We start from the raw sequence: 16683 nt of genomic DNA on the forward strand, positions 1-16683 counted from the left end.
GCGGGGGTGGACTTGTCAAAGCCTTTGGCAAATAGGCTTAGCATTGTCATATATCTTGATCTCATGCTCAACAATAGATGGATCTATTGCGAGCATTTCCTCATAAGACCAAGCAAATACATCACGAAATTCCTTAAAAAGTAGGTGAATCTTGTGATTTCCTCAGGATTGCAATCGGCTCCAACCTGGATGTTTTCCATGATCCCCATCTTCATAGAAATATTGATAAGCAATGTATTTGAAATATCACCCACGTTCCCTTCCAAGTCTAAAGTTTGGATAGTTGTATAAGGTGAGGAAACAATTTCAGGTGCGTCAAATGACACGATTTGAAGAGGCATCATGTTTGAATTAGATATTGAAATGTGATGGTGAGAGTCCTCCCAATTTTGCTCTTCTAAACACATGATCTCTCTAATAGCTTAGTCCGAAGGTAGGACTTGACTGAGGAGATCAAAAAAAGGAGAAGTTATGGGAGGGGAGGTGGTACCGTTGGTTGTGACCAAAGTGACTAGAGATTTAGATGCAGATTGAATGGCTTGGTAGGCCAATTTAGCTAGTGACCATGACATTTGTTATTCGCAAGTGTAAATATATGAAGGGGTCAAGAGGATTCAAGGATCAGTTGGTTCGTGAGAAATGGATGAAACCATAGAGACTGTCTGTGGAACCATAGGCAGCGGAAGAGGGAAACAACCCATCACGGAAGAACCCTTCAATGGACTGATACAAATACTGATGTAAGAGTCAGGTACACCACCCACTAAAGGTACAGAGCCAATGGGTAACGAGGAATAATCAGGGGTGCAAAAGGACAACTAGTCCATTGTGACTATCTTTCCATCCAATGGGAATAGGATGATGTGAAATACAGTAGACACAATGGCAATCATCGTGTAAGTCCAACTTTGACCCAACAATAGATTATAGTTGAGATTTCTATCTACGACTTTGATGTCCACCGTTACCATTTTCCCACTCAAGGTGATGGGGTAGCTAGCTAGGTAACCTTTTGGGATGAAAGTGTGGCCATCAAAATCTTAAGGGAATTCAATGGTGGGGATAGGGTTGGGGAACCCAAAGCGATCCAACATGAAGCTAACATGATGCAGGTTGAAGCACCTTCGTCAATGAAAATTCTATGTACTTCTCGCCCTTTTGAAAATATTTGCACCTGAAATGCAAGCTAGTGTGAAAGGGGAGGTTTACGTTTGTCCATGTCAAAAATTGCAAGCATGGAATCCTAAGGGTTGACCCCACCAATTTCTGAAAGCAAAGCTTTCCTTTATGCTGCACAGGTTTGTAATACTTCGAGCGCTGACATAGTCGATGGTGCTTCCGCCAAATCTTCCACAACAATGTAGTTCTGGGAAACATGTGCAGATGTATTATGTGTTGTGCGACGAATTTTTGGGGGGTGAATCACAAGATCAACAACCAGCCTTTCGATATGAAGATCATTAGCCAACGGGGATTTTTACTCGAGGAGCCTTCCTATGCATTAGCAACTAGAGCTCCATAAGTTTCAGTTCTGGTTTGAAGATCTACCGTTTCAAAGGTGTAAACAGTAGATGGTCCTTCACCAGCTAAAGGATGATGCGAACCTCTGTTGCCACCTTGCGGGGGTTGGGGTTGGTTTGCAATAAGGTGCTGCTACTGTTGAGTAGGGAAAGGATTGTTTAGGACCGTAGGGGTCCTACCAGTGTCCTTTTTAGCAATGAAATCTATGCATTCCTGGAGACACGAACAACGATATGTCATGTGGTCTTCCGCATAGATTTTGCAAGGGAATTTGGCAGGTTTGTTCTTTCCATCATCAGAGGGCGCAATAGCCTTCTGCTTTGGGTTGTACTGCTTGGTTTACTACTCTTCAGAAGGAGTGGCCTTTTTCTTATTCTTCTTGTTCTTACCAATGGGTTTTTGTGTAGACTGCATAGATTTTATCGCAACGATAGGAAGAGTAGTCAATTTGATAGAGGGTCAACTGACAACTGGGCAATGTGACCATTGAGTTATTTTACCGCAGCCCCAGAGGTAGCACCGATAATACCATCAGCGTGCACCTAGGGTTGCTAAGTAGTGGGAGCATTGGAGTTGTGAGGGGCATTAGGAATGACGTCATATAAAGTGCCATATTACGAATATATCAAATCTAAGTGCTGGGCACAATGAATGGATTGGTATTTCGTGACCACACCACCTAAGGCAACAGCTTTGGCAATTTGAGGCAATATAGACTTGAGAAAACAATCCGCTAATAGATAATCTAGGAGGGGAGCTTTGACTAGCCTCCGCCTACATCTCCATTCATGGATATGATCAGATATGTGGGTGGTGGTGTCCTAATGTAATGAAATGAGGAGTTTCGTTGTAGTTTCATAGTGGAGGGGTAGCTGGAAGTGCTTTAATAATTCCATCGCTAAAGTGCCAAAGGTATTGACTGACGCGTGTGGTAACTCAATGTTCTACTTTGCTGCATTGCCAGTAAGGGTGCAGGGAAAGAGTTGTATCTAGATATTATCATCCACCATGGAGTTAGAAACAAACCATAAATGATACATGGTGATGTGCGTACCTGGATCCTCCCCTTGTTTCCCTTCAAACTTTGGGATGTATGTTGGAATTTTATGTGGGATTGGCAGCCAAAGTAAGTTGTGATAGATGGGGTCATTTTTGAGTTTGCACAAGTTGGGGATATCAAGCATTGCCAAGAAAGGCAAGGTATTTGATGCCCTTGAATCGGACCAAGGTTATGACATATGACTTGAGGATCGTTGTAGTCCTCCCATCGTGTTGTTCCCAATATTATACATAAGATGTGTGGAATAGTAATTTCCATGGGGTACAGTCATGTACTATGGGTTTCCATAGGGATTGTTAGACTGGGGGTTGTAAGTGCCCTAGGATAAGGAATGGCCCCCTGACTCATTTGAGTTTGAGAGTGGGGTTCCCTTATGGATTGATTGGGACCTTGTTGAGGGATCCCGCTTGCATGTAATTAACTATAGGTCCTTGAATGACATAAGGAGGGTTCATGTCAATCAATAACTATCCCTGTTGTCTTGTAAATGAAGGGGGAACTGTAACGTTCCCGACCAGTATGTGCATATTGGGAACATTTCCCCCAGGCATCTGAACCTGAGGTTGGAACTAAAAAATGGATTCCAACCAAAGGGGTTATTGACAAGACCCTTGCTAACCATGTTATATTGAGCATTATAAGGAGAACTATATGTAGCACTTGTCGAAGGTCCAAGAGCTGACACAAAAGGGTCTGAACCCAATATTTACTAGGTTCCACTCGTGATGGGTGTCATGATATGGTTTGAACCTAGGACAGGTGGGATAATAGGGTTTTCCATTAGAGGTGTGGTACTAACTATTGACTAGGGAGGTGGTGGTGGACCAAAAGTGTCCACAAAAGCCCATGACTTGTTAGTCATCGATGAGATGGGTGGTGTAGGTCCAACGAAAGACATAGGAGGTACAAATGCAACTGGAATCAAGAGTGGTCCTAATGGATTCGTGTTCAGAGGATTTTATGGAGGAATGAAACCTTAAATAAAGAAATCTTCTGGTAAGCTTGAATTGTGGGATGTCCAAATTGATTGAGTGTTAGATCACAAAGACTGATTTCCCAAAGATGGGTAATCTGGTTCACTAGGTCTCAACGGATGCGCCACAATGAGTGGGAGAAGACCTAACAACCATCTAGATTGACAATGAGGCCTGGATGTAGCCACAGTGGATGATAAATTTTATCAATAAATTTTACAATGATATTTATTAAAGTCTCGGTGATAACAATTTAGCACCTATAATGAAAAATACACTAAGGAAATCAATCAACAAGTAGAGGAAAATGACCCTGTTTGATAACCACTGATCAATGGAGATGAAACCCATTATCACAATAGTTAATAGGGAGAGTTGGCTAAATGTATAGTTATGATTACTCTTGAGCTTTGCCCGAACCTCAGAGTAAGGTGCCAAGTACTCTCGTGAAGAAAAGCACCCTCCCAAAAACTAAAGATAGAGTAGGTTCGTCTATGTTAGGTACCAGGGTAGCCCACCCCAGTCACCTTGTGTTTGTACCTAAGAGTATGGCCAGTAAGGATACCTCAAATCATAGACACTACAGGGGGGGACATAGTCACAGATAATACACTGTGTGGGCAGAATACCTGAGTCCCCAACTCAACTCTGATATCCCCGAAGGGCTCCTCGATACACAGAATAACCAAAGGAGATGTAAGATAAGGTAGGCTACCTTCGTTTACAGTTTGATGTTGTCTCCTATTTAGCTTTTCTTTTACTAGAGTGGTCCCAGATAGTATGAGTGCAGAAGGATTTCTCTCGTTAATGACACTAGTTTAGGTGTATGATCTTTAGCAGTTAACTCACAACTTCCTAACCCAATATCCTGGCCTAAACTAATGTGTGTTTACTCTAAAAAGAGTTGCTGATTTATTTTATTAGGTATATTTTAAATGTACTTCATTAGAGTCTTTGGCAGGGGTGTTGACATATGAAGTTATATGGGAATCTCACTCAAATCATGCAAAAACAATGCTTGTAAATTTCACTTTCGATGACTAAGTTTCTTTTACAAAAGCAGAGTCATTCATACATCAATATATATACCATGCATACTGTTCAGTAAAACACTAGCACAACCGACATAAATATAATGCTCACTAACAACTTACGAAACCAAATAATGCAGATTTAACCAACTAAGCAAAAACAGTAAAAATTTAGGATTTTTTCTTTTATGAAAACAAAAACTTTAAGAAGTAAAGTTATTTTCTTAATTTTTTTTTTCAAGAGACAGATCAATCAAAAAAGCATAGTTGTAGATCCTTGATCCGTCTATAAGTAGATTTCCCAACCCATGAGGTCACATAGCAGTTTGTTTATCAAGAAATTGCTAGCTAATGCTTTGTGTTAGAGGCTACAAAGAGTTACTTGTAGCACTAACAAAATACTTGTGAGGCCACAATGCTTCATAAAGCACTGTTTACACTAGCAGACAATGTTAGTGAGGAAAGAGGCTCAAAAAGAAGGTTGTGGGGATTAGCTCTAGGGCTGAGGACTGAGAGAAGGGTGTTGTATAGTCCTGAGTGGTCAGAAAGGGAATGAAGAGGTACAGGAAGGTCTAGAAGAAAGAGAGTTCTACAAACTTTCTAGGAAAAAATGGGAACTAAGTGTAGTCCCCGCTGGAGTCACCAATTCTACTATAGGGATTAATGCACAGGTGTTTGATGATGTAGAAACCCTTAAGGATCTTCCCATGATCCTTGTAAAATAGTCAGATTAGTTGTATCTGTCACAAAGATGCATGAATACCCATGTTTAACAAATGAATATCAAAGCAGGAAGAAGGACGTATTACCTCAAGTCTTGGTGTGGTGTTGCTGGAGAGCAGAATGTAGCTAGGCAGAAGACCCCTAAGCTAGCTCCAGATTAAGACCTGCACATAGATAAGCCAAGTGTAATATCACAGTATAAAACCTTGATAAAAAATGTATAAACATATAAAGATATCTAGTTGCATATATCTAAGCCACTCATAATAATGACATTGCATGAACATATAAACAAATTATACTACCAACATCGCTGAATGGACAACACAATTGCAATTCTATATTGATGTAGAAAAGAGTGATTACAACCATCGGTTGTGTCAGCCTTCCCTTACCCCTCCAACTCCTTTCTCTCTCGCCCTTCTTAACCTCTTTTGATGCCTTAGTCAAAGACTATGATCAATAGTCAAATAGGCAATCCTTTCAAATGGTTCGACCTCTTCCACAACTGCCCTAGCCTTGCATATATAGCATGTGAGGATAGGGTTGCCAAGTTCTTCATGAGTTCCATTAGGCAAAAGCAATGATGTTTCCATGCCTTTGTGCTCTTTCCCGTTTGTAGACTCCATTAGGAATTATTAATTCCTCCAAATATGTTGAGTTTTGATGTTTCCCTACTTTTGTGAGCTGACATAGGAGAGAATCTTGGGATATTTCTCGGTCAACTTGTTTCCTCGACCCATAGAAACTCATTTAGGTTCACTAACACTCTTCCTGAGGTAACAGAAAAAGCTACCCTAGGCACTAACACACCCTTAGCCTTGCTAGGAAGATTTACAAAGCAGGTTGCTAGTGCCTAGATAGCGTTAGCTTGACGACTGGGCCTTTAAACTTGGTTAGTCCTTCAATCATCATGTCTTTCTCCTCTGAGCTGGTGAGGTCATTTTATGCCCTTTGTATTTTGTCAGTCCCGTAGCAAAACAAAACCTTATTGTAACATATTAGGACAATGAGGAAAATGAATGGGAAAGAATTGGGAATGATGGGTGGATGTTGGAAATGGATGAGGGTGATGGATTGACATAGATTTGGTCATGTATGAGCATTTGGGCAATGTAGGAAAAATACCAAGTTTGAATTTCTTTGAATAGGTTTTTGATCAATGTTTTATTTTAGTGATAACCTATTTTTGTTTCTTGCAAAGGTTGGAGAGAACATGCATTCACTAGAGAGAGATACATGGAGCAAATAATTTTTTTCTTTTCATTTTTTCATTTTTTTTAGGCCTACTAGGTTCTACAATGAGGTTTTATAGTAGTAGGTCTGCCGAGGTGCCTCAAAGGAGGTTTTCACCTAGGATATTTTTTTTCTCTTTTTTCCAAACCATTGACCACCTCATGGAGGTTTCAAATCAATCAGCCAATGTCAGGTTCCTCAAAGGAGGTTTTCACCTAAGATTTGATTTTTTATTTGATTTTATTTTCCTCTTTTTCCTTTTTTTGTTCTTTTTTTCTTCTATCATACTCTACTTGAATGAAAGTAAATATCTTTCAAGTAAAGGAATACTTCCAATGGATCCATGTGCATAACAAGATGAAAAATAAAATCATGTGTAGGCTCAAAACATATACTTTGACATGTACTTGAATATTAGAGACCAATTGCTTTGACTTTGATGATATCAAGCATTGTTGAAGATGAGAGTGATGCTCCATCTTGTTGATTTTATAGAACCAAACCTTAATATCGATTTGATGCCCTTCATTTTCTTTCTCATGTAGATCATTCTTCATGTATTCCTTTTCTTTTCCATTCAAATCTTATACTATTTTCTGATTAGCCCCTTGAACACATAAATGCTCTGATGATAAACATTATAAAAATTCTTCAATCTCAGGATCTATTGTTGTTCAACATGATGAAGATAATTTATTCTTTGCAATACTTACCATCGATATTTCAAGGAGATTTATGAGAAGCTAACCCATGGATCAAAGGTATATAATTACCATTTTCAGGGAAAACTCTTGTACCATCTTGGAAAACTTTTTATTCCCACCAATGAAAGAGTCCATGTTGTTATCACTCAGGTTGTCCTTTTGATCAGCACAAAAGGATACGGCCGAGGTAACCACAGACCAATCTTTGGACTGCAGGTTCTAGCCCACCTGCAATCAGAGAGGGCTCTCTCTTTCTGATTTAGCTTTGTTGGAGATGATTTTAGGCTAGTTATTGAGTTCAAGGGGGTTTTGTTTAAGTTTTGGTGGGAAGGATGATACTTTCAGGTAAAGAGGCAGGGATAGCATGAAAGTTTTAGAACCATTGGGCTTGGAGTCAAGGAGTAAGACTGCTGGTGCGTTTTCTTGGTCACAAGAAAGAATATGGAGCAAGATAGCTGCATATGAAACAATCATTCAAGGTAAAAAGATGGATTAAAGGCTAAGGAATGAGAGGCAATTAAGAATCTCTCAGTCAGGTTAGCAGAAAGGAGATAAATGAGCCATATCTAGGAGAAGTTAAGAATTCCTAGATAACAATCATTCATATGTGAAATAGATCAAACATGAGCCATAAAGGAATTCATATTTATGCCTAAATCAAGAGGAAAACATTAATAAGCCACAGAAACTGAGCATATAGTGTGGCTAAGAAAATTCTAAACCAATCCTTTGTTCTGTAACTTAAGCATATGTGAAATTGGAATAACAGAGGTAAGAAACACTTATTGATTCATACTGCAGCACAATAATTCCACATTCATTTCTTCAGACCATTAGACACAGAGCAGACAGTCATTGCTCCAAGATTTTCAACAATCTTTGATTAAGTAAAACCTCTCAGATATCTAGTGCGAGTCTCTAATGAAGACTATCAACCAACCAACCCTTAAAACAATACAGAGGGTGGTATATATAGGCAAAAATATCAAAACTTGTCTATTACAACTTGACCTAAACAGGTCCTAAAGAAAAATGATCACTTTAACCTAATCCTATCCAGCAATAAATGCAAGAAAATATCTTTGAGCTGTGCTGATGGCAGCCATATCAAAACTGAGTTAATGTGTTGTCCTCGATGGCTTGGTGCAGTGTTTTTGCAATAACTGTGCATGGGTCTCTGGTCCATTGCTGTTTGACGGCCTTAAATGGCTTTAACTGTGATTTGAGAGCTTTAATGGGCTTACACCGCTCTATTTGACTTTGTTGGAGGCCATTCAATGTTAACCTGCTTTGGGAACTGCAGACTTCCTTTAAAAATATTCAACTGATACTCTTTGCCGCTTCTTCGATGTGCTGTGGTGCTGAAATTGTCAAATCAATATTTAATGGCCGCTGTTCGGCCCTCTATTTCCTTTAGAACTATTTTTTTCTCCTTTCTGAATGCCTTGCAAAGAAAAACAGGTCATTTTGCGCCTTTCGGGCTTGCTGGGGCTGCGTGATGAGGGTCTTTCCATTTTGCCCCATTTCCTGTAGCCATGCGCAATTAGCGTTAGGCGCTAATCGCGCATGAAAAACTGCCTCAGAATTTGAATCCTGGCTTCCTAAGCACGATTTTCGCCTTCGCGCCTTTTTTTTCTGATGACGTCAATGGGTGGGACCCAGTACGATGGATTACGTCAGCATGATGATGTCAGCAGGGTGACATCAACATGTACGGCGGGTGACGTGGTAGTGACACGGTGGCAGTGACGTAGCAGGGTGAGTTCGTAGTGTGGTGGCAGGAGGCCGACGCAGGTAGATGATGTCAGTAGGTGACGTGGTGTTGACACAGGAGGGCGTAAGTGGTTTTCGGTTTTAGGCGCATCGCCTTTAGGCAGACGGCGATATCGGAGGATGGGCTCCGCCATGGCCGAGAGGGCGACGCGTGGCGGGAGTACGGCGGCAAAACCGCCCATATCCCGGATGCTAACCATCGGCGGGTTGGGGAATGGGAAGGCCCGCCCACCATTGATTTGGGGTGCGGACGATCGGACGATTGGCGGGACGGGTAAGGCAGCAAGGGAATAAGGGATCGGGGCCCGCGGGAATATTCACATATTAATATTGCGTGGCGAGGGTTTAAACTATGGTTTTTGTGTTATTTTTAAGTGGGGGGGAAAAACTTAATGTTTAATAAAACTTTTAAACATTAATCTTTGGGAAAATGACTGCAGGGGTAGAAATCGTGAGGTTTTTAAGGGTGAAGGGGTGGGTAAAGGTTGTTATTCTGACCAGGTGTCAGAGTAACTCCAGGACACGGATGGGCTAATAACAGCCCCAGATGAACTGCTACTTCCCAGACTTAGATGAATAGGGCTATAGTGCCAGGGAGGGGGTATTATTATATTTTTGGGATTTTTATATATAGTTTTAGTAGGGGAAGGGGAAACCGATAGGGAGCTAGATAATAGAGTTAGGAGTTAATATGGAGATGACAAGAAAGCGCTAAGGTAAGGGACCTTAGGCTACAGAGGGAAAATAGAACTTGTAGAAAAGATATGAGTGCCTCTAAGTAAAGCAGATATGTTCTTAGGCAAATGTTATGAAACATGATGAGACTAAGAGGCTCAAGCAGATCTTGACCTCTTCAGGGAAATTAGTAAGTGTTTTGGGGATAAGGAAGAATGGGGAAGTTAGAGATGTCCAGCTTGAGCTCCTGCAGATGAAAACTGCCTCCAACTTGTGATCTTAATAAATATGACACTTGACAACATGAAATGGATCACAAGCCATGATTCTGCAACCACACAGCTACCTACCCAGCCTACCTTCCTAACATTTTTTCTTCTTTTTGGGTGGGTGCACTTAGACTTGCAGACCCTGATTATCCCTTTTTTTTCTTTTTGACTGCCCTCCTATCTAAATCTACACTTATTTCTGCCAAGGGCCCAGATTAAGCAGTTGGGCTCCTTTGATTCTCTACCTATCTACAAATCTGCCAAGATTAAGCTGTTTGGGTAGATATCATTCTCTATATTCTAAAACAAGAAATTGAAACCTAGGGAGGCCAAGATTAAACTGTTTGGCCCTCCCTTTTATAGAACATTCTTCAAAAATGGTTAAGTCATCAAAATTGGAATACAATAGTGGCACTTGGATTGGCACACTTTCATGGCCTTTTCTTTGACCTCTTTTGGAAATATGGAACCTTGCAGCATGAAAGATGACATATTTGGCATGTAAAAATGTCAATCATGAAATATGAACACCTGTTGCAATAGGAGGCTAACAGTGGCTCCACTTGGGGATGGCTTTTCCTTGTGAAAAGCCAAGAACAGCAGGTCAGACTGCCTGATCTTCTGTTGTTGTTGTAGATTGAAAAACTTCTTTATGCTGGCTGTTAGATAATTGAAACTTTGTAATATGAACAACCTTCTCCTCAACTGAAATATTGTGAAATTCATAGCACTGCCTGCTTTCTTCTGCGTGCTTGCTATTATGTAGAATGTTGCTTGAGCATTGTGCCTTTGAAACAGTGTCAGAACATGGATCAAAACTGATGTGTTTGCCTTAGCCTCGGTCTAGAAACAGCTGCTGATATGAAACTTAAGACTGCAAGACTACAAACAGCTTCTTTTTGCCATGAATTGTTGTGATGTGTCAGTGTTACTCTTTCTGTTTTGTTGAATTTAGTGCAGAGACAGAGCTTTTTAAAACTGGAATACTTGCATTGGCTGTGTCTTCACAAAATTTACTGCTGCTCCTCCAACATTCGGAAAAATAAACAAAGTGCTGATATATACAAATATTACTGTACAAGAAATATATACAGAGCTGCATCATATCCCTTAGAAGGGATCATGGTAATGTTTCAGCATACGGCCATTAACAGGGCCTTCTTTAGCAGAGTTGCCCTCTACAGATTTGAGAAAATATGTGTTATTTCCCTGAACAACAGAAATAACGAATGGCCCTTTCCATAAAAAATCAAACTTGGCATGTTTTCCCTTGTCTTCTCTTCGTGAGTCCCACCTTAGAACTTTGTCACCAATGTAGAAATCCTCAGCCTTAACTCTCTTATCAAACATCTTTTTGAGCTTTTGTTGCAAAATTTGAGCTCTGTCATAAACTTGTTCTCTGGTTTGCTGAAGATGAATGGTCTGATTAATCCTTCTTTGAATGTCATTTGGTTCAGCTTGAATTTCCTGTAATAGTCTGATAGTAGGGATGCCCAAGGATGAAGGAAATCTGGCCTCCATGCCATATACTAGCTCATAAGGGCTCATCCCAATTGATCTCTTTGTTGAAAGTCTGTCTGCCCATAGGGTATTTACCAGCTTTTTGTGCCAGTTCTTCTTGTTTTCTTCTAGCACTTTCTTTATGATGTTGATGAGGCTCTTGTTGGATGATTCGGCCAAGCCATTACCTTGGGGGTAATAGGCTGTAGAGTGGCCCAAGGTAATATGAAATTGGTGGCAAAAATTGATCATCTTTTTGGATTTGAAGGCAGTGGCATTGTCAGTGATGATCTTCTCAGGGCAGCCAAATCTAGAAAGGATATTGCACTAAAGGAATTGGATAATGATGGTGTCATTGGCTTGCCTATAGGGGATGGCTTCAACCCACTTGGTGAAATAGTCGGTGGCTGTTAAAATCCATTTGTGCTGGCCTGAGGAAGAGGGATGGATTTCTCCAATGAAGTCAAGCCCCCATTGTTGAAAAGGTTTTTCGGTTGAGATGGGTTTCAGGGGCAGGGGCAACAACTTTCTTTTGCCCTCAAAGATTTGGCATTTGTGACATGACATGGCAAACTTCTTTACATCTGCAAAAAGAGAGGGCCAGTAGAAACCAACCCTTAAAATTTTATCAGCAGTGGACTTCCAATATAGATGTCCTCCACATTCACCTGCATGGAATTCTTTCATGATATTGTTAGTTTCACTCATGTTTAAAAAATTAAGCAATATATCTTCATGATTTCTCCAAAATAATGCACCATCTATGACACAAAACTTTAAAGCCTTCATTTTCAAAAATCTTTTCTTGGTTCTGGAAAATCCTGGGGGAGCAAACAGGTTTAATAGTACAAAACATATATCAGCATACCATGGGGATTGCAAAAAGGTTTCACTGATCTGTGGAGTCGCCATCTCCTGTTCATTGTCCAGTTGGTTAATGTCCAAGGCTTGAAAGTTTGTTTCGGACATCAGTTTGGCTAAACCTTGTCCCTTTATCAGTTTGGTTGGTTTTATTTCTATGTCATACTCAAGGATGTTTGCAATCCACTTGCCTCTTTTGCCTTCTAATCCCTCTTGAGTCAATATGTCTTTTACAACAGCGTTTGGGACATAGGCAATCACATGTGAATATAAAATGTACACTCGGAAATCCTTGATGGCCTTAACAAGTGCATAGGCCTGCTTCTCCATGATTGGGTACTTCAAAGGGGCATCTCTTAAGGCTCGACTGAAAAAAGCAATTGGCTTTTCAGCTCCCTGTTCATCCTTTTGCAGAAGGACAGCAGCTATAGTATGATCAGATGCAAATGAAAATATGATAAAATCTTTGTCAAACTGTGGGCTGGTGAGGACAGGGGTTTGGGTTAAGGCAGATTTTATACTCTCAAAGGCCTGCTTGGTTTCAAGAGACCATTTTACCTTGGCATCCTTTTTTAACATGTTGCTTAATAATCTTATCAGCTCGGCTAGATTTGGAATAAATCTCCTTAGGAAATTGATCTTTCCAAGGAATGCTTGCAGCTCTTTTATGTTTCTTGGATATGGGATTTGGAGGATGGCTTGGATTCTTTCGGGATCAATTCTAATCCCATCCTTTGATATGATGTGGCCAAGTAATTTGCCTTCTTCAAGGCCAAAGAGAGACTTCTTGGGATTCAAGGAAATGCCATACTTCCTACATGTCATGAATATTTGCCTTAAGTGTTTGAGGTGCTCTTGATCAGATTTGGAAAATGGGGTCAAGTCATCAAGGTAGACAACTAGGAAATCATGTATTTCTTTGGCAAATGCAATATCCATTGCTCTTTGAAAGGTAGCACCAACGTTTTTAAGTCCGAATGGCATCTTTACATACTTAAATGTTCCCCACAGTGTGGTAAAGGTTGTCTTGTCTTGGTCATCCGGGTGAACAAGTATTTGATTGAAACCTGAAAAGCCATCTAGCAAAGAGATTCTAGATGACCCCACTACTCTTTGTAGGATGTGATCCATCTTGGGCAAAGGATAGTGGTCTTTTAGGAAGACTTGGTTTAAATTTCTCAGATCTACATAAAGTCTAATCTCACCTGTTTTCTTTCTTGTGGGAACAAGATTGGATACCCATTCAGAAAATCTGATGGGTGCTATGATACCTGCTTCAAACATTCTTTTCACTTCCTTTTCAATCAAAGGGAGAAGCACAGGATTGATTCTCCTCAGTTTTTGTTTGAAGGGCTTCTGGTTTGGTTTTAAGGGAATGGTGTGTTGAATTATTGAGGTGTCATAGGACTTCAAGTCCTCATAACTCCAAACAAATACATCTTGGAACTCTTTAAATAAATCAATATACTTGGGCTTTTGATCAGGTGGCAAATTTTTGGATAGTTTGATCATTTTTGGCTTCTCTGCTGTCCCAATATTGTGTTCCTCTATATCATAATTCAATGGTTGAATTTTTGGTTTTTTAGGAACATCATTTGCATCAAACATGTCTTCTAACGGAGTTAGGCCGGCAGGCAGAAAGTTATCTTTTAAGTCAATGAATTCAGCCTCTATTTTGGCTATTTCCTCCAAATGCATTTGTTTCAACTATTCTATGTTTGTTTTGTTAAAAACAGTTGGGTTTAGGATTTGTTTGGCTGTTGCAGCTGTTACAGCCAACTGGTTTTCATTTGTTTGCTATTGGGCATCGTTCATAACATCCATATCAATGTTAATATTTGCAAATTCATGCTCAAGAGTGAGGAAATTATTAATCTGGGCATCATTTTCGAACACTTGCCAATCTTTAACGTTATTTGGGACAGCAGGCCTATGTTTTATTTCAGCTGTAAAATGATGATTTGGCTCAAAGGGAAGCTTGCATGTACTAGCAAAAGTGGCTAGGTTGTGTGCATGAATGTTATGCTCTCTTGAGATCTTGGCCAACTTGATTTCAGTGAATGCATTGAGTATATTAGTGGCAGCAGTCCTATAGGCCCTCATTCTATTGTCATTGGTGACAAAGTTACCTTTTATCTGTTGTATGATTAAGTCAGAGTCACCTAAAATGGACACTTTTGCAGCTCCTAAAGCTTTGAGCAGTTTAAGGCCTAAAAGCAGAGCCTCATACTCTCCCATGTTGTTGGTGCATTTAAAGTTCAGTCTGTAGGCATGGCCTTCTACGTGATTGTTATGTGTATTGTGAATCCATACACCTGCCCCTGCTCCTAACTTGTTAACAGAGCCATCAAACTCTAAATACCATGTGATTTCTTGCTTGTGGTTAGTACTAAGAGTTTCAGCCCTTTTAGGATTGGGCAGATTTGCAGTTTCTGCTTGGGGAGTTTCTTCTTGTATGCTGGTTGCATTAACTGTTCTGACAGCTTCATCAGTATGTGCAACCGATTCTTCATTGATGTGTGCTTGTTGTTCTAGAGCCAAAGGCTCATCATCAGTTGGAGAATTTGTATCATCATTAAACAAAATAAAAGAATCCATATCAGAATGGATTGAGTAAATGGGAAAATTTTCAGGCTTGCTCTCACTACTTACCACATATTTCATGAGTGTTTCTCTGTACAGTCTCTTTGGTTGCCCAAATACTGAAATAGTGGCATAGGAGAGGTCTAACTGAAGGGATCCTTGGAGCTTTTCTCCCCATGATCTTGATAGGAGCATACCGTACTTTGGTGGGATGTCAGCCACCACCACATCCATGAGGATGGTCTTGTTGGGATATTGGACTAAGGAGACACACAAGTCTTTGATGAGGCCTAAACACTTGACTTGACTTGAGTCAAAGGAAAATAGATCTTTGTAGGGTCTTGTGATATCAAGGTTCAACTTTTCCATAACTGCTTTGGGCATAAGATTGTGCGATGCTCCTGAATCAAACATGGCGTTGTGCAAAACTTTGTCATGTATATGCAAACTAACATAGAAGGGTGAAATAGGTCCATATGTTGACTTTCCATTAACTTCTGGACCAAACAGCAGTTTAGGGGTATCGTCCAAAACATTTACATCATCCTTATTCTCTGGGATTTGAAGTGACCTTTGAATTTATTGCCTAATATACATCGTGTTAGGCAAGTTCTGAGAGGGGGATAGATATCTTAAGTTTTCCAATCTCTGCTTCTAAGTTAAATGGCTTTTCCAATGGAGTCTTGGTGTTGATAATGGCAGGTTTTTCTTCTTTTTTTGAATTACCAACGATTTGATCTTGTTTATCAGCGTTATTGGAATTGATTGCTTGCGGTTTTTCTATTTTGGGAGAGCTTTTTGGAATACTCGTCGAATTTTGCTCAGAGGAACAAGGTGGCAGAGGCTGATCGATAAAAGGGTGCATTTCTGTTATGTCTTCTACAGTCACTTGATGCGGGTTTGGGACAGGTATATCAGCTGGTTCTGTTATGACAACCTTGCTTTTAATCTTGTTGGGCTGTTTGCCATCCTTTGGTTTGCTAGGTTCAGAAATGTCAATGGTCCTAGTTCTCAGCTTATATTGTTTGTGGACCTCATACACAGCAGTATCATAACCTTGTTTAAAATCAAAAGACTTACCAGACTTAGTCTGAAATTGACTATAGTCATGCTCATCTTGGTCTTCTTGGCTCATAAAAGTTTGATGCTCACCCTTTAGATCCATTAGATTCATGTGAGTGTCTTCTATGGGTTCACTAGAAGTGGATGCCTCAGCATAGTTTTCTTGGAAAGGGGGTCTTATGTCATGATCGGGGCTTGACCTACCAACGTTTGTGTTCTGCGTTTTCCTAAAATTTGGGTTCCTTATGGTATTGGACTGTTATCCTTCCCATGATGACTTCCTCTCAACACTCTCTACTCCGTCTCCCAGCCTTTGCATGCCACTGATAATAGCATCAAGCTTTTGTTCTAAGGCTGAGGGTTCTTCCTTAAAGGTGGTTCTTCTTTCCATTCTAGCTCTATTTCTTTTGGCAATTAGGTTGGCCTCTATGCTAACAGCAACATTTTGCATGTCTGCAAGGGTCTGAGGGGCTCTTTCTTTTAACCGGTATGCCATATCCGGGTCGAATCCATCAGGGAATTTATACAAGGCAAGGTTAGGTGGTGGTCTTAAGTTCTGTGGTATTGCATTATAGATATTATTGAATCCTGCACAATATTCTAAAAAAATCTCTTGCGGACCTCTTTTAATTGTATCATATTCAGCTAGTATGTGCAAGGGGTCTTTCTTTTTCTCCCATCTGTTGGTAAAGGATTGGTAAAGCTCATCCG

Source organism: Pinus tabuliformis, chromosome X (genome assembly GCF_031772625.1).
Source record: "Pinus tabuliformis cultivar Carrire ecotype Pingquan chromosome X, CPIR1, whole genome shotgun sequence".
In the NCBI taxonomy this organism is placed as follows: domain Eukaryota; kingdom Viridiplantae; phylum Streptophyta; class Pinopsida; order Pinales; family Pinaceae; genus Pinus; species Pinus tabuliformis.